Below are 17320 nucleotides of genomic sequence, written 5' to 3'. Positions count from 1 at the left end.
TGTATTATAAAATATATATATATATATATATATATATATATAGTACCAGTCAAAAGACAACACCTCATTCAATGGTTTTTCTTTATTTTGGATAACATCCTGCTTCATCTCACGTTATCATGGATGCCTGGTCCAGACAACAATATCAACAAAAGTAGAAAATAAATAATAATAATAATAATAATAATAATAATAATAATAATAATAATAATAGAAAAATAATAATAATAATAATAATAATAATAATAAAATAATAGAAAAATTAAGGGAGTTTATTAGTTTAAAATTTGTTTTAAAAATGGGAAATATATATATATATATAATATATATATATATATATATATATATATATATATATATATATATATATATATATCCGTTGAATAGGTGTGTCCATACTTTTGACTGGTATTATATATATATATATATATATGGACACACCTCATTCAATGGTTTTTCTTTATTTTGGATAACATCCTGCTTCATCTCACGTTATCATGAATGCCTGGTCCAGAAAACAATATCAACAAAAAAAGTAGAATAATAAAATAATAATAATAGAAAAATTAACAGAGTTTATTAGTTAAAATTTTTTTTAAAAAGTGGGAAATATATATATAGTACCAGTCAAAAGTATGGACACACCTCATTCAATGGTTTTTCTTTATTTTGTATAACATCCTGCTTCATCTCACGTTATCATGGATGCCTGGTCCAGACAACAATATCAACAAAAGTAGAAAATAAATAATAATAATAATAATAATAATAATAATAATAATAATAATAATAATAATAATAATAATAATAATAATAATAATAATAGAAAAATTAAGGGGGTTTATTAGTTTTAAAATTTGTTTTAAAAAGTGGGAAATATGTATATGTATATATATATATATAGTACCAGTCAAAAGTATGGACACACCTCATTCAATGGTTTTTCTTTATTTTGGATAACATCCTGCTTCATCTCACGTTATCATGGATGCCTGGTCCAGACAACAATATCAACAAAAGTAGAAAATAAATAATAATAATAATAATAATAATAATAATAATAAAATAATAATAATAATATTAATAATAATAATAATAATAATAATAGAAATATATATAAGTACCAGTCAAAAGTATGGACACACCTCATTCAATGGTTTTTCTTTATTTTGTATAACATCCTGCTTCATCTCACGTTATCATGGATGCCTGGTCCAGACAACAATATCAACAAAAGTAGAAAATAAATAATAATAATATAATAATAATAATAATAATAATAATAATAATAATAATAATAATAATAATAATAGAAAAATTAAGGCGGTTTATTAGTTTAAAATTTGTTTTAAAAAGTGGGAAATATATATATATATATACCATCAAATATATGGATATACCTTATATTAATACTTTGAAGAATCTAAAATATAAAGTATGGTTCTGGTTTGTTGAGCATTTGTTTGTTTACCACATAAAAAAATAAAAATAAAGAAAAGCCATTGAATGCGAAGGGGTACTGTATATATGGTACTGTATATATGGTACTATATATATATATATATATATATATATATATATATATATATATATATATATATAGTACCAGTCAAAAGTTTGATAAATATAGAAGTCAAACTTGTTATAATGTAGCACATACAATAAATGAAACCCCAAACTGCAGCTCATTCACAGTCTTCCTTCACACTGTCTCTCCTGCTTCTGATGTTTCTCAACTTGCAACACACAAAGCAGCTTGGGTTAAGCCATTCTCTGAGACAATAGTCTATAATGGCTCCCCGTAGGCCTTTGATAACTAATTCCCTTTCAGATGGATGGGCACTATTCAGCAGAATGAACGATAAATGGGTCCTCTGCAGCAATCACGGTAATAGTACAGTACAGTCTGTGAATTGATGTGTTGTTTAGCGACGACAAACACCAAAACACTTATGGAAGCCAGTTTAGGTTTGGTCAAATAAACTGTAAAAACAGCAGCAAAATGTCACATTTTGATACTGAAGCCCACATCAAATGTCTTTGATATCATAGTGATGACAGTCTGACCCATCTTGAAGTAGAAGGAATGGATGATAAGATCACAGTCGAAGAGATACAGGTAAGCTTATCAGGAATTCAAATCAGTTTAATTTAAGGGCAGGGAAACAAGCTGTGCTGAATGTGTCTACCGACAACATCATCCAACAATTCAAAAATAGGAAGACTCCAGAATAAAAATTATTGCATTTATCTACTATTCTATAAAAGTTGTTGCTATTAGTAGGCGTCGAGCACAGCATGAGAACCTTAATACTAAGCTTTTTGTTATAGTTTCATATCAGTTTGATTGCCACAATTGTATTCTTGCTGCATGTTTGGCTTCAGAATGAATAGCACTGAATGCCTGTTTGGTGTCTTTGTCCTATTTGATATGTTCATCAACAATAGCCCTCGGCATGAATATCTCCTTAAACAATAACTGTGACATTCTCCTACCTCCAACTACAATACTGTTCTAATTAGCAGGCCCTCAAAATACTGGTGATATTATTCCTGACAAGTATTCAATACATTCAGTGATGAAGACTGATACAGACAGAACTCATGAGCAGGAAGAAAAAGGCTGCATTGACAAGACGAGACCCGGTGACCTTATCAGATCACGGTGAAACAGATGTTGAGTGAAAAATTGAGTCTGACGTTAGTCACACCCTTTTTTTCCAGTGTCTTGGAAATAAAGTCATAAAACTGAACAAAGGAGATGGCAGAAAAGCCCCAAATATTCCAATTTCATCTAAGTTGATTAAATCTTAGCAATAAGATATATGGTAATACCCAAATGTTGAGTAGATGGATATGGAAAAATAGTTTTTAGTTGATCATAGGTCCTGAAGAAAGTTCTTTATTCATAGTTTCCAATGAAAATCCCATACAAATGACGAATACATCTTTTCTTTTGAGGCAGTGATCGAGTATTTTTTGATGAAGTGAGGACAGCAATTGTTGTACATTGTTACTTGCCTTATCTACTTCTACATCCATACTAAGACTGCTTTCCCCCACCTCTAAAGAGACACCTGTCTTTACATTAATCTATTTAACATCTAGCAAAACAGGACTAGAATGAATTGCATTATGGTCTATTTTCTACCGTCACTTGAAAAATGTATCCCTCTGTGATTGACCGACTGTTGATCTTTGAGATAAGAATAAATCGTATTTTTGTGTAAGTATGTTTCATCTGTGAAAATAAGAAAGAAAATGACACCATCAAACAACAAAATAAACCCTGAATAACAGCATGCACTACAAGTTGCGTAGACATGTAGCAGTGGATTTTTCATTTGAATATGGCCCTGAAACATGATTAATCTAATCCCAACTACATGAGATGCCAGTAGTTCTGTAGGCTGTCATTAACATTGTCTACTGTATCACCTTGAGTCCCCTTGCCAAACTAATCACACTGGTGTTCAGAGAATGTATGAGATATTTCATGAAAAATATGCAAAGTGGAAATCAGTCTTTCCTTTCACTGAGAGGATCTTTTTTTTTTTCCATCTCTGTGACATCCAGCGTGTCCTTTATCACATTCAAGTGTGTATCAGAATTGTGTGTTGACAAGAATGAAATGTGTGTGACATATTAATCTTTATCATTTGGTTTCATAAAGAGCTAGACGTTGCTGTGAGGTTTAGCATGGTGATTTGGGAGATGCCAGTTCTGTCATGATTGTAGCTCTTTAGTGCTTAATACTCATTGCCGTGGTGTTTATGCGCTGTGAATTCCAGTCAGTGTCTGTCTGTTCTGCTGTGCTGTTAATTTCTGTTCATTCTTACTACACACAGTTTTCCTTCTATGTATTGCTTCTGTTACAGAAAAGAAAGAAAAAAAAAACATTTGGCAAACAGCACGTTGCCTCAGGGAAGCCCAGCGTTTACTATCATCTTCATGAAATTGGGGTCTTTTCAATGCACAACAAAGTACAGCAGCCGTGGCAGTAAAAGTCAAGCAGCACTACTATGTCTTACAGTACTGTCAATTTCACACATGGGCTGCCAGTCAAGAGCTGAAATGCTCTTATCCATATCCTTAACCGATGGACATATTTCTGAATAATGTCTTACATTATGAGCTTGATCCAGTGTTATCCATTCCCCCCCACCACCAACCATGCGTACAGTTCTTTTAATGATAGTAACAAACAATGTCACACTGCAACAATAGTTAGACATCAACCTTTATGAAGTATGTTGATAATCCAGCCTTTAAGACACAAAATGTTAAGTTTCTAAATAAATGCAGAATTCCAGAGTCTGACAGGAGGTCACTTCTATTCAATAAATATAGGAAATGAATTTAATTCTGGTTGTATGTCATCGACAAAGGTCTGTGTTTGAATTTTATTCAGATCATTTAAAAACTGAAATCCACAACACCACTCTCAGTGCCCATATTTGAAATGTGCAGCTCCATTGAGCCTGGGCACTGTACCGGGACTCCTAAGATGTAATCACTTTAAAAGCTTCAAAACTCTTTTTTTCCTCTTCTGACTAAAAGAGATTTTGCCTCATTCGGTGAGTTGTTTGGATTCTGCTAACTGAGCTGGTCAGTGGACAGTAATACAGGTAATATGATTTCCTGTGCTGCTATATATCATACTTGTTAAATAAACGAAGTGTAAGGTGTGTCTCTTCTGTAAAATGAAGTTATGATATTACTGTCTCTCTGCATGCCCAATTAACAACAACACATGCTGAGTGATTCTATACCTGTTTAGAAATGTGAAAATTTAAAACTCACAAGATTTGTGACAAATGTGTCAAGGCTTATAACACCGGAGTCTAACACCAGAGTTGACAAGAAATAAACTGTCGGGGGGGTAAAGAAGGAGTAATCAGATTAAAAACTTTTTTTTTTTCATTTTCGTGCTTTCCATGTTTTCCTTCCCACCATCTTTGAGTCTTTTCAAGACTTTGACAGGGCTGATTATATGGCATGAAGCAGATGCTTTGTTGCCAAGATGTCCATTATCAATTGTTGCTATCCTTCATAGCTCATTTCCCATCGAGCAGTGAGAGAAATGGCACACTGGCTCCATGTTATTAATAGTACTGCTTTGTATGGAAATGAGACACTGATTTAACCAACATGTGCCATTTTTATTCTGCTGTGATTATCAAATGAACTATGACAGTCATGAAAAATTGTATTATAGTTATAAGTTTTAGAATGAACACATTTCAACCACATTCTTGCATATTATCAAACGTGATAATTTGATTCTTTGTGCATTTGAAAAGCTGATCTTGTAATGAACCAGTTGCATGCTTGTTTGTGTTTCAGTGAAGCTCCAACAGCAGAATACAATTACATCTGGTGACTGGTGATTGAATTAGTGTAAACTAACAGCTCTGTTTCACACTTAAACTCAAAAACACTGAAAATGAACTAACTAAGTTGTACAGTAAATTTGATTTTCTTGTAAAAGATAATTCAATTTAATATAAATGGTAAATGTAAATAGGATTAAAGATGTAAAAAGAAGTTTGAAAACAAAATGTTCTAAACTCAATCAAGACTGTACATCCTAAACATATACTTAATACAATCTAATGAAAAAAATCTATGGGGATGAAAAGTTAGAGCAATTGTATATTCAATATACACTGAGCACACAACCTTAAATCCAGAACAGTAAACATCAGACACATTTATAAAAAAATATTTATTATTTATTTCATATTACACATGTACAATGACACATGTTTTGTTTTGTTGTACTGGCTCTGTACTCATGCATGCTGTTTTTAATCAAACAATGATAACAAAATGCCAAATCACAGACTCAATATGAGGCTATTAACAGCTACATCAGATGAACAGTATAGCTAAGTGTGTACCTTTTAATCCCTAATTATAAGTGATTTTAGTTTAAAAGTAACTGCTGCATGAGAGCATTTTACATGTACGACATAACAAATCAGGGAGAAGCTTGGATGAAAACATGTACAGACTTAATTCTCTGCACATGTAGACATTACTCCACTATATCTTTACACAGCAAATTGTTGTTTGCTGCTATATTAATGCTTTGAATATTGAATTTAGCAGCTCTAACTTACAGTAAGTAACAAAAATGTCAATTCACAACTTTACACATGTTAAAAACTGCAACTGTTTCCCAGTGCAGGGAGGTGCAGTTTGTCCCGTCTGAAGCATTAGAATGGTAATTATAACTGATAGACATTTAATGGGCTCATAACATTCAAAATCGGTGGGTTTAATCACCTAACACTGTTAACAATTATTTTTTTGCACGTGTGCTGCTACTTGAAGTTCTGCCTTGATCAACCAAAGAGCTATCGACTGTGTATAGTGCCTATCAAATATGTTAGATGTAACAATTAGATTGAGCATTAACATTTACATTACAATGAATTCATTTCTGGAAGAAAAGCTAGATTTGAGAAGGGTCACAAAGTTGGCGTCACATCATTTGAAAAAGAGGCTTTAGAACTCTAAACTGCTTCTTAACATATTTGCAGCTACAGTAACCGTAGCGAAATGAGGACGTTAAATCTGAGTATGCACCGCTGTACAGTCAGCGTCTCATATTTGTAAACAACATGCCGTCTGTCATGTCTGCAGTGAGGAGGATTGGCTACGAGAGTTGAGGAAGGAATAAAACATTATGACTCGATGACGAGGCGTCTCGTTTCTCAAGCAGGGAGCTGATGATAACCTGTCGTTCTTCTGGTCTGCTACACTTGCACACTAACTGGCTGCTGGGACCTGCTTCTTCCTGACAAGCTCCTGTCTTCTCTGCCCTTTCATCTACCCGCTCCACAAAAGAGAGTTTAGAAGTCTTTTTATCTATGCCTGGGGGTACAGTTCCTTGTCTGCCAAGAGACAAATTCAACCAATTATGCCTGTGATACTGCGCTTATGAAACACGCACCACAGGAACGTTTTTCACAATTTCAATATGCATAATTGGCAAACCTCTTTTGACTCATCTAAGACTTAGAATAGTCAAATTTAACACAACCCGTTGTTTGTATGTAAATGTTTATCCTGTTTTGTGATCTCATGGTAATAGTCTGTATCATCATGTCTAATAGAAGAGCTCACTAATAGTAGATAATCTATTTATTTTGTTTTACTCCTGAAATGTTCACACCAGTAATACACTTTTGTAAAGAGGGGTAATCTTAAAGCTTTCCTAGTTATATTCTAGGACACATTTCTCTCTTTCCTGACTTCGTTAATTAGGCAGGTTACGGGTGTGTCATTACATTCAAAATAAGGGACATCATGGTGGACCAGCCTTCTATAGGAAGCATGCAACCCCGATTTCCTCCATTTAAGCCATCTCTCTCACATTGTATTGTCCTGACACTCTCTACAAATAACTATCCAATAAAGGTTAAATGCCAATCTCGAAAAAAATGTTGCTTTAGAGAAATATTACTCATCGGGATGGTACTTGAAATGCTCTAAACTCCCTCCACTTCACTCTCTCTCTCTTGTATTCACTCCTTGTATATTGCATTTGCAAAGCACATAGCCGTGCTCGAAGAGATACCTAGCATGGATGCATTACTGAGAGACTGTCGGTGAGCAATTGCTGATCTTGGGGAGTGATAAAGAGAGCCGGGCTGTCTGGAACCTGAAAAAAGAGACTGGAGAGAGCCATGGAGCATATAGACCAGGAAGGTCACCAGCTGCCAAAGAAGGGCCAGACCATCTCCAGAATGCCCTCGGCTTCTCCTCTATTTACTGACACTTACAACACTGGGAACCTGCAGAGAGGAGCATATCAGGAGTAAGGAGAAAGTATGTTAAGGACAAAGAGAAATGCAGACCGACACAAATTATACGCAAAAAACAGAATCTACATAAACTCAAGACTGATTCAAAAACACGACACGGTGATCTTGAACTTTACACGTGAACGCTGCAAGTGGATTGATTAGAAGATATGCAAACACGATAATCCGCCGGACATCCTCACTATCGCTACCTTTGCATATGGTCATTTTAAGGACGTGCTTATCTCTGCCGCCAGAATTTACCATACGAATAGATTTATTTCCTTGCAACCCTTGACAATCAGTTGCCTTACATTTGCATTTGTTTGGGGATGCAGGCTTAAAAGTCACATTTACTGAAATACTCTTAGGGTGTTGTTGTGTAAAGCTTTACAACTTTTTGTCAGAAGCACCCAGCATGTTTCATAAAACATTATTTTCAAAAGCATTTTCCATTCAGTCCTCTGTCATCGAATTTCCTTGGGATTTGACGGACAATTGGATCTGGTTGTTGGATCTCTTTTCTTTTTCTAGCTTCCAGATTTTCAACAGCGTGCAGTCACTTATTTATCTGCAGTCTTCCCCCAATCACATTACTCGGCAGGTGCACGGCTGCCCTCCACAAATTACGTCCAGGATAATTTCATATTGATTAATGCAGATGCGTTCCTCTTGGCTCTCATACCATACCTGCAGTCTATTTGGTATAAATTACTGAAGCCATTTTGCTGCACAAAGCCAGCCCTCTCCAATAAGGTGCTGGCTCATGTGTCGACTGGGGCCCCCAAACTACCCCTCTGCCTGCAGGAACCACTAAAGCTTTTAATTGCCTTCTGTGCAAATGGTCCTTATGCACTTGATAAAGTATCTGGAAAGTCAGGCACGGGTTGGTAAAGTCTTAGGGGAGTCTGTGCGCTCGCAGTATATGTGAGCGAGATAGAAAGTGTGTGTGAGAGATAGGGGGAGAGAGAGAGAAAGAGAGAGCGTTTCGGGTAAATAGATAGTGAGATTTAGCGGCTGGTTGGTGAATCCTATCCATGATATTACAACCTTTATGAGTATGGTGTTAACGTTACCCTTTATGATTCACCACTCAGCAAAATACTTGAATGGCCCAGCTAGTGGCCCGCAGGATTATTTCCTTCTGTGTACATTCGCTACAGTAGAGCGGCTGATAACCCTCGGTAAAGCGATAAACAATCAAAGTGCGGCTTCAGTGGAAATGATTGCATTCTGTACCCTGCCCCAGAGATGGGGGGCCATTATTAACGTGGGTCCTGTCCTGACAATGCTATTTTCTGGAAGGTAATTGCAGATTCAGATCTCTGAGAGGGCCTGACTGAGAGTAAATGCCACCTCTTTAATTATGGTCTCCTCCACGTCTCCTCTATTGAGCCGCGGAGATGTCTATCGCTCCACGGGATCCTGGGGAAAATGACTCTAATGGGAAATGACCAGTGTCTGGGAAGCCGACTCAGATTAGAAGCGACGTTTCTAATTGATGGCTAAAGAAATCCCTGGCTGGATGACTGGGAAAAGTCACTTTGGAGTAAATGTAATTGGAGTGATTGGAGTTCTAACAGGAATCAGTGGATAATCTCTCCTGATTTGAGCTTGTGCTAACGCAGACAACAAGCTCAACAAGCCGCAGCACAGCATAGGCTTTTGTGGATATTCACAAAAGTCTGACACCCTCTGCTTCATACTGTATAGGGTCAAGGGGACAACTCGATATTACATTGTAGTAAACTCTATCTAAAGCTGACAAGGTCACATAAAGGTTGACCATCTGAGCTCGAAGTAGAAATCAAGCATTTTACCTAATATGTCCACCATAAAACATGCTATTACATATTTATTACAAAATATATGCATGAAAATCTTTTTCCATGAGTTTCTATGTATTTTCATTTGATTAAATATCCTGTTATGGGAGTCAATGGTTATGGTTAGAGTCATATTTGTACCTCTGATCTGAGGTACGACTGTGGCTCTCTTACTATTTCAGACTTTAGTGATTATTTATTTATTCATACTAGCTCTAGACAAATGTCTAATTTGTTAGTTCATTTGTTTTTTATTTTTTTTATTTCATTTATTGTTATTTAATTTGAGCATTGAAGACTGACTCCATGTCAAGGTATCTGTTAATTGTCAACTTTTGAAGGACTTTACAATCGTTTTATTTAATATTAAGGACCATTACATTACAAGTGAAAACACAAGTTTGTTGTAGAACTGGATAATTCTTATTCAATAGTCTCGCAATACTTTGTATAATACTGTATTTAAAATCAAAAAAGGTTTTCCTATCCACAATGTTAAAACTCCTCCATGATTTATTTCTATAATTGTTATGCTCACATGTGCAGTAACACCTCGTGCACTGCCTGTGTCACCAGACCTTTAAGAAGCTTGCTGTTTTGTGGATGTTCACCAGCTCTTGAATCCATCACTGCTCTCTGTCAGTGGTAACAAATTTGCTGCTCTTTTCCGACTGTCCGGTCATTAGTTGACATTCTGGTGCAGGGCAAAAGGATCTCTGAGGTTCTCCAACTGCTGCGAAATTTTGAAATGACAAAATAATAACAACATCCGTCTTGTGTCCAGGGGTATTGACATAACATTACAGGTACCAAATTGTTTGTGTTGTGAAGTGTGTCTCTTGAAGATACCTCAAGCTTATGAGTCCTAAAGCTCCAGACTCTGTCAGGGTTACCAACAGTTGATGGCTGATGGTTGACTGGCAGACAAATATGTAATGGTAGAACTAGATCTGACAGTGCACATGTGCAGACAATAGCGTGTTCGTTTTTATTTTAGTGTTTATGCATTAATATAACTGTGTTTATTGGCCTATGTGTGTGTGTTTTAGTGTATGTATAGTTTTTGTAATTTGATAAAGTGCCGTTAAGGTGAAAATATATGCTCTGATATTTGCTTAAAAAACACTTTTGCAAGAATTATATATAAAAATACACCCCTAGACTTTGACACTACTTATAATAGTTTTTACAATTCAAATTCTCATTTACACTTTTACAGTATCTCATACCAACCTGGTAAAGAAATCTTAGGTCACAATTCTTAGTTGTTTTTCGCTGAGCCCCTCTCCCGAACAGCAATTTGGAATCTTTGCAGCTCAGCCAAGCTTTGGATGTATCTAATGCCAGGTGCGATTGGTTTGCATGAGTCACTTGTGATATTCGGATGTCTTTTCACTTTACATTTCCAAAAGCAAAAATTCAATGCAATGCAATATTACCCACCAAGGACAATTTAATTAGCCAACTACATTATTTTTGGGGGTAACAGACTACGTCAAAATATGACTAACACATCAGCTGTGTAGTATTTCTGATTTGGTCTTCAATACTTCATCAGAGTTTAAATCATCATGCCCATTTTAAGGTTTGTACCTTACTTCATTTTAAGGGCATACAAGCAACCAATTTGGACAGTACTCTGTCTTTAGTCCAGAGGAAGTTAGGCTCACCAACATACTGTACTGTTCCTTTAGCCTAGAGCAGACAGATTATATGTGCGTGCTGTTTGCAGTTTACTGATGCCCTAAGGATTTTTTTTATTAAGGTTTAAAGATTTGGAAAGTAACCCCTCACTTCCATTTGTAGATGCAAAAGTACAAAGTGTAGCTTCAGTCAGAAGGAAACTGCCCCTCAGTCCAAAGGCTTCATTCTCTACCAAAACTGAAATATGTGAACTCCCTCTCCAACACTGTATTTTGAAATCATTCTCATTTCTACCTGCTCTCAAAGGTCAACATTTACGTCTTATTCAATGAGTATTTACTGACCTTGTCACCTACTTTGTATTGTGTTTGGACAAATGAATTAAGATTCAAGGGCCTCTGTAATGGAAAAGTGTTTTAATTTCCCCCTGACATTAAGGTGTTGTGCCTCATAGGCATTTGGTGGCACATTACTAGGCGCCTGCTCTCTGGCTGTGCCATTGCCCCTCATGTTCCACTTAAACACTTCAATCACAGCAAAAGATCAAAGGAGCTGTTAAACTAATCAAGTGGAGACACAAGAGATGAAACTCCCCCTGTATTCACTGTTTTTCCTATTAGCCCTCTCCTTCTCTCTCTCTCGTTCTCTCCCCTTTTACTCCCCTCCTATAACCCTATTAACGAACACTGTAAATTCAAGTAGGAGCTTCGCTGGCTCAATTGTCTGCAACATATATAGAGCAAACAATGATCCTAAACAAATGGGCGTGTATTCGCTATGAGCTGCATTATTGAACAAGGAGCGAGAATCATCCTGGGAGTGTTCTACATCTGCAGTGCTTAACGATTGGAAACAACAATTTCACCCTCATCCTCTTGCACTAGACTCATAATACCGTGTAGGATCGGTGTCCTATTCCATATAATGTGCTTTTAGCTTTTTATTGGTGACAGCTCCATTAAAACAGGACGTATTCAGTTCTGCAACAACCAGTAGTTGCACCTGCAGTTGCATCAGATCAAAAGAATGAATGTACTTTATACTGTTATTAAATTATATTAACACATATAAAGCCATCGGCAATAATTGGCAAAATGAAATGAACATGTCTGACAGTAATATATTCATAGAATTCTGATGTATATCTCCTCGCAGACAGCACGCGTAAGAAATAACATGGTGAAAGATTGCTTAGCTAAAATAACCTAGTGTAAAGAGACAAGACCCAAACTGAATTTGAAGCTGTGTGGTTTCATAATAAAACACTTTGAGGTTGAAGGACAGTCTATTGCAGTCCTTAAGAGTCCATACTCGAGCTTAATAACACCCCGGCACAGACCCTCTGCCACTTTTCACTAGCTCTCAAAAGGCTGCCATATTGGATAATAACTTGTTATCAAGCAGCTGAAAGAGAGGTACTTTTTTCAGAAAAAGGTCACGGGGTGAGCTTCCTTTTATTTTCTCCCCGAAGAAAACAGTCCCAGAGATCTAACACATCTCATTTTGCTGTTGATTTAAAAGAAGTTTAGTAGAGATTTTAAGAAACACAGAATCTCAAAAAAAATACAAAAAAACAAACAAAGCAAACGTGCAACCACTTGCAACAGTAATACAATCGTAAAATAGAATAGTTTAAGGTTCAGTGATTCTCATAAACTGCTGAGTGTTATGCAGCAGTTAATAAAACGAGGGATATGCTGTGTGTATATCATCGTGCACAGGTGCACAGGATGACATCGTTGCACATTGTACTCTCTTTGAGAGCTTCATCAAGTCTAGATTTATCATTTGTTTCAAGTGTGACCTATATACAGATATCTTGTGTCGATGTTAGAATTAATTTTGGTTTAATGCAGAAATGTAATGTACTGGAAAAAGGGGTTAATTTGACAGGTCTTTACGTTTCAATCACTAATTAAGTGGTTTCATTTAGAAGCCTAAATAAAGCAATAAATGCCAGGCTATTGCAGAAGAAATAAACATCTGCAGCAGAACTGAAATGAAGCAATTAATGGTGAAAGACAGAAACTCATTAGTTTAATGGGAAAATTACAAAATAGAGTAGTGCCTAGGGTGTTTTTATAACATTGTCCGTTTGTTTGTTTTTACTAATGATAAATGTGCCTGCATTAATAACGTGACCACATTTCTTCCTAACTCTGTAATCATAATTGCAACATTTGTTCTATTATTGAATGGTGCCTGGATGGGATTAATTCATTCATTCAACATTTTAAAACAATTAACAAAATATTGCATTTCTAAATTCCAGGAAATGGATTTAAGGACACGGACACACATAGAAGAAGACCGAAAACAGCAATTAAAAGCAATAAAAGTAGCTAGCAGAAGTAGAAGTTTTGATCTGATTACAGAGGAGGGAAAGTCGCTCCTGACAAGGCACATAAACTCTTTGGAGCCCAGCTTGTAGTCTCCTTCTACCAGTCCTTTCACAAGGAAGTTAATGATGCTGGCAAGAAGATGAATCACCTCAGACAGCACACAGAGCAGCTCTGACAAGTGAGCACCGGCGAGTCTGACACCTGCAAGTACCAGAAGAAAGACTAATAGTCATGTCAGCTGTTACCTGTAGGAGTTGAGCTATGTCTGTCTGTGCTGAAAGAAACTGTCCCTCTGATTCTCAGTGAAAAAGCAGCCTGAGGGATTTGGCTGGCTGGACTTTAACAAAACATCAAGTCGTGTAAGCCAATGAGAAGAACTGTTGGGTGACTTCTAGAACTGATTTCAAAACTTGTTTAAGGGAACGTGTGTGTGTCATGTAGGCAATTTTACAAAATGTCTTTACAAAATGATTTATAACTTATCCTCTATTAATATTATAATATAGTATCAGTATTAAATACATTAAGACTGTTCTCTAAGTAGTTTCACCATATTTGCACTACTGAATTTTTGCTGTTGGTGAGGTAAAAATAAAAATAAAAAAATAACTCAAAAGGCAAAACTATGCTTTGTTAATTTCACATATTACAGTATAATGTAGACAAATCTGTTGTAGTTTATCTTCTTCAATTTCACTGTCTCTAATTACAATTAAGTCTACAGCCCCCTTTATCACAAACCTTAATATACAGTGATTTTGTTTGAGATTACTGGGGATAGAACTTTCTCTCTTGGCATACCAAGTAAGTTGGTCTAAATATTGTGGAAATTTACATGCAATAATGTAATTATCAGGTTTGAAAATGATCACATCTTGGATTGTGATGTTTCAGTCAGTGTAAGCATCATACAGTATTCAGTGAAGAACCTGATAGGATAGATAATAAGTGTGAAAAAGTGTATTTCGAAACTTTACTTAAGGAAGGAATTTAACGGGAAACTTGTGTTGAAGAGATTATTTAGTCATTTTACAGGAATTTAGATACTGAGGTCCTTGTTCTAGAAACAGCTGTTGTTATAGAGAGCTTTTAAGACTCAAACATACAGAAAGTGTGCAGGCCATAAAACAATTACCTCAACAAGGCTGAAATGCTCGAGTACTCCATCATACTCGTATCACTGACACCTTTCACTTCATACCGGTAATTTCATGAAGTTATTGTTTATAGAAAAAGGCAGGTTGATGCAAGTTTAACAGTACTAACGTGTGTTTATTAAAATAAATGGCATAGTCACACAGTGGAACTTGCAACCCACTCAAGGCTGAGAGAGAGAGAGAGATGTGACAACGTCGGCAACAGCTTGGGAAACAAGAAACAAAATGTATTAAATCCTTTGAGTGAGTTTGAAAGTGCCCCATCTGTGGCACAAACGTTTCCCAGGGCAAAAACCCATATAGTGTTTTTTTATGCTCCCCAATAAATTCCTTAATTCTTTAACATTTTATCCATCAAATACATAGGACATATTATGACAGGAAAACTTTTGTCCCGTTTGTGAGAGATCAAAGTGCTGCAGTGACACAATAATTAAAAACCAGGGAGCATACAAAGTACGTGGATTCAATTTTTGCCTTAACTGCGCTGCTTTATCCAGCAACACTTATAGATGTGACAGCATCTTCTCTAAGTGCATAAATAGCACACCATCAAGATCCCATATATAAAGATAATAATTCTCTTCAATATACTTTAATTTACAAAAATATTGTTTAAAAGCGGTATCATCATTTGACTATTCAAGTTTCTTTTGACTTTTAGATGTTTGTGAAAGACACACTCACAGAAGACACACTCACAGAAAAATTTGTATTATTATAGATACGGATCATGGCCACACCTATGAAATGAGATCATAGTTTTAACAGACAGAGATGAACCCTGGAATCCCACAAATGTGTTTTCAGTTATGGCTGATCAGACATCTGCTTAGTTTGTTGGTGGGTGGAGCTGTGCTCAGGTCACATTAAGTCACTGGACTTCATGTGAGAAAAAGAATGCTAAAGGTGTAGCTTTCACTCCCTGACAGGTTCAACAAAGCCAACAAATGAGTCAAAGAGGTGTCAATAAAGCAGAGTTGTGACACGCCCATACATTCATTAAAAATGGTCTGATAAACCAAAATAATGTAAATCACCTGTGTATGTTTACTAGGGGTGTGCAGGTCCTTTAAGTGGCACACATAAACCATATATACATTAGACAATGTGCAATCCAAAACACTAAAATAAAACTACTTGCACTAATATATAAGTACCATTCACGAGATAAACAGATATAGAGATACGACATATAGACATTTTAATAACAGACACTTAACCGAACTGTAACAGTTTTAAACGTAAAGAAAGGTTAGTGTTGGTTAGATCAGTATATGTAGTACATTTAAAGTAATAAAAAAAGTTAGACAAGGTCTTCATGAGTAGTAGATACGTGTGTCATATGGTCTCATCTAAAATCACAGGGTGGTGAGAGGAGTTAGTGTTGTTGCAGCTGACCCTTCAGCTATTTACACGAAGAGGCAGACAATAGAGTACTAAAAATAGAAATGTATGATACTGACAAATCAAATATAATAAGTATCAACAATTGTGACAAGATTTAGGATATGGCTATTGCTGCCTATAAAGGGTATTCAGTCTAAATGTGGGTGATGCCGGTCTCTGAGAAAACAAATTGGTAAATGCTTTCACTTTCTTTTGTCTTTTCTTTTTCACTTAGGCTAACAGTTGAATATGATCAGAATTTATTTTCACACAACAGTAATGCAGACTTTAAAATGAAGAAAATGCAACATTTTAGATACAGTATGCCTCAAAGTCATCCCTGGCTATATATTGTATACAATAATACCCCATAGCTCCATTTTAAAATACGGATAACAACTAATATGTAGCTCCTGGTTCAACATAAAAGGTAGCATAAATAACTATAATTGTAAATGCTACAGCTACAGCTATGTCAGTGAAAATGATAATGTACATGTGTAATGTAATGAGTAATTCACTCTGCAACAAACTGAACCTTAAAGTGAAAGTTCACCTTAAAATCAAGAATACAATTTTTTTTTCTCTGTATCCATCAATCTGGATTGTTTTGGAGGGAGTTAGCATGTTTTGGAGATATAGGCCGTAGAGATATTTGACTTCTCTCCAATATAATGGGACTGTAGTATGGCTCTGGACTGGTGGTGCTCAAGGTGTAGTTTTGATTTTGGGATCCAATTTCCCTTCCTATAAAAGTCCAGTTTTATAATTAGCTACTGTAACCCTTGTAAAAAACTAAAAGCTAAAATGAAACTGAAATCAAGCTATTTTAAACTAACTCAATCAAAACTGAAACTGAACACTCACTCCCTCCGTCAGAAGTGGGAAACTACCAGAAACACCTTGCAAGCTCAGCAGTTGAATCATATCATCTGATAATATTATTGGTTTTGCAAGTTTTGCCACTCATAGTACCTAATTCTTTCTGAAACACTGGCCAAACAAACATGTAGATTAAGACCGGATAGTTTTTCCGGAGATCCTTTGTCAAGTCATCTTAGTGCACATAGGTGCATTTTAGCCTTATCAGCCTTCTCACGCTGCCTGCTTTCACTTCCAAGCTCTGAGAGGTATTATTACAAACACTG

This window comes from Anoplopoma fimbria, chromosome 16, assembly GCF_027596085.1.
Source record: "Anoplopoma fimbria isolate UVic2021 breed Golden Eagle Sablefish chromosome 16, Afim_UVic_2022, whole genome shotgun sequence".
NCBI lineage: Eukaryota > Metazoa > Chordata > Actinopteri > Perciformes > Anoplopomatidae > Anoplopoma > Anoplopoma fimbria.
The sequence above is the reverse complement of the archived record's forward strand: the minus strand, read 5'-3'. Positions refer to the sequence as shown.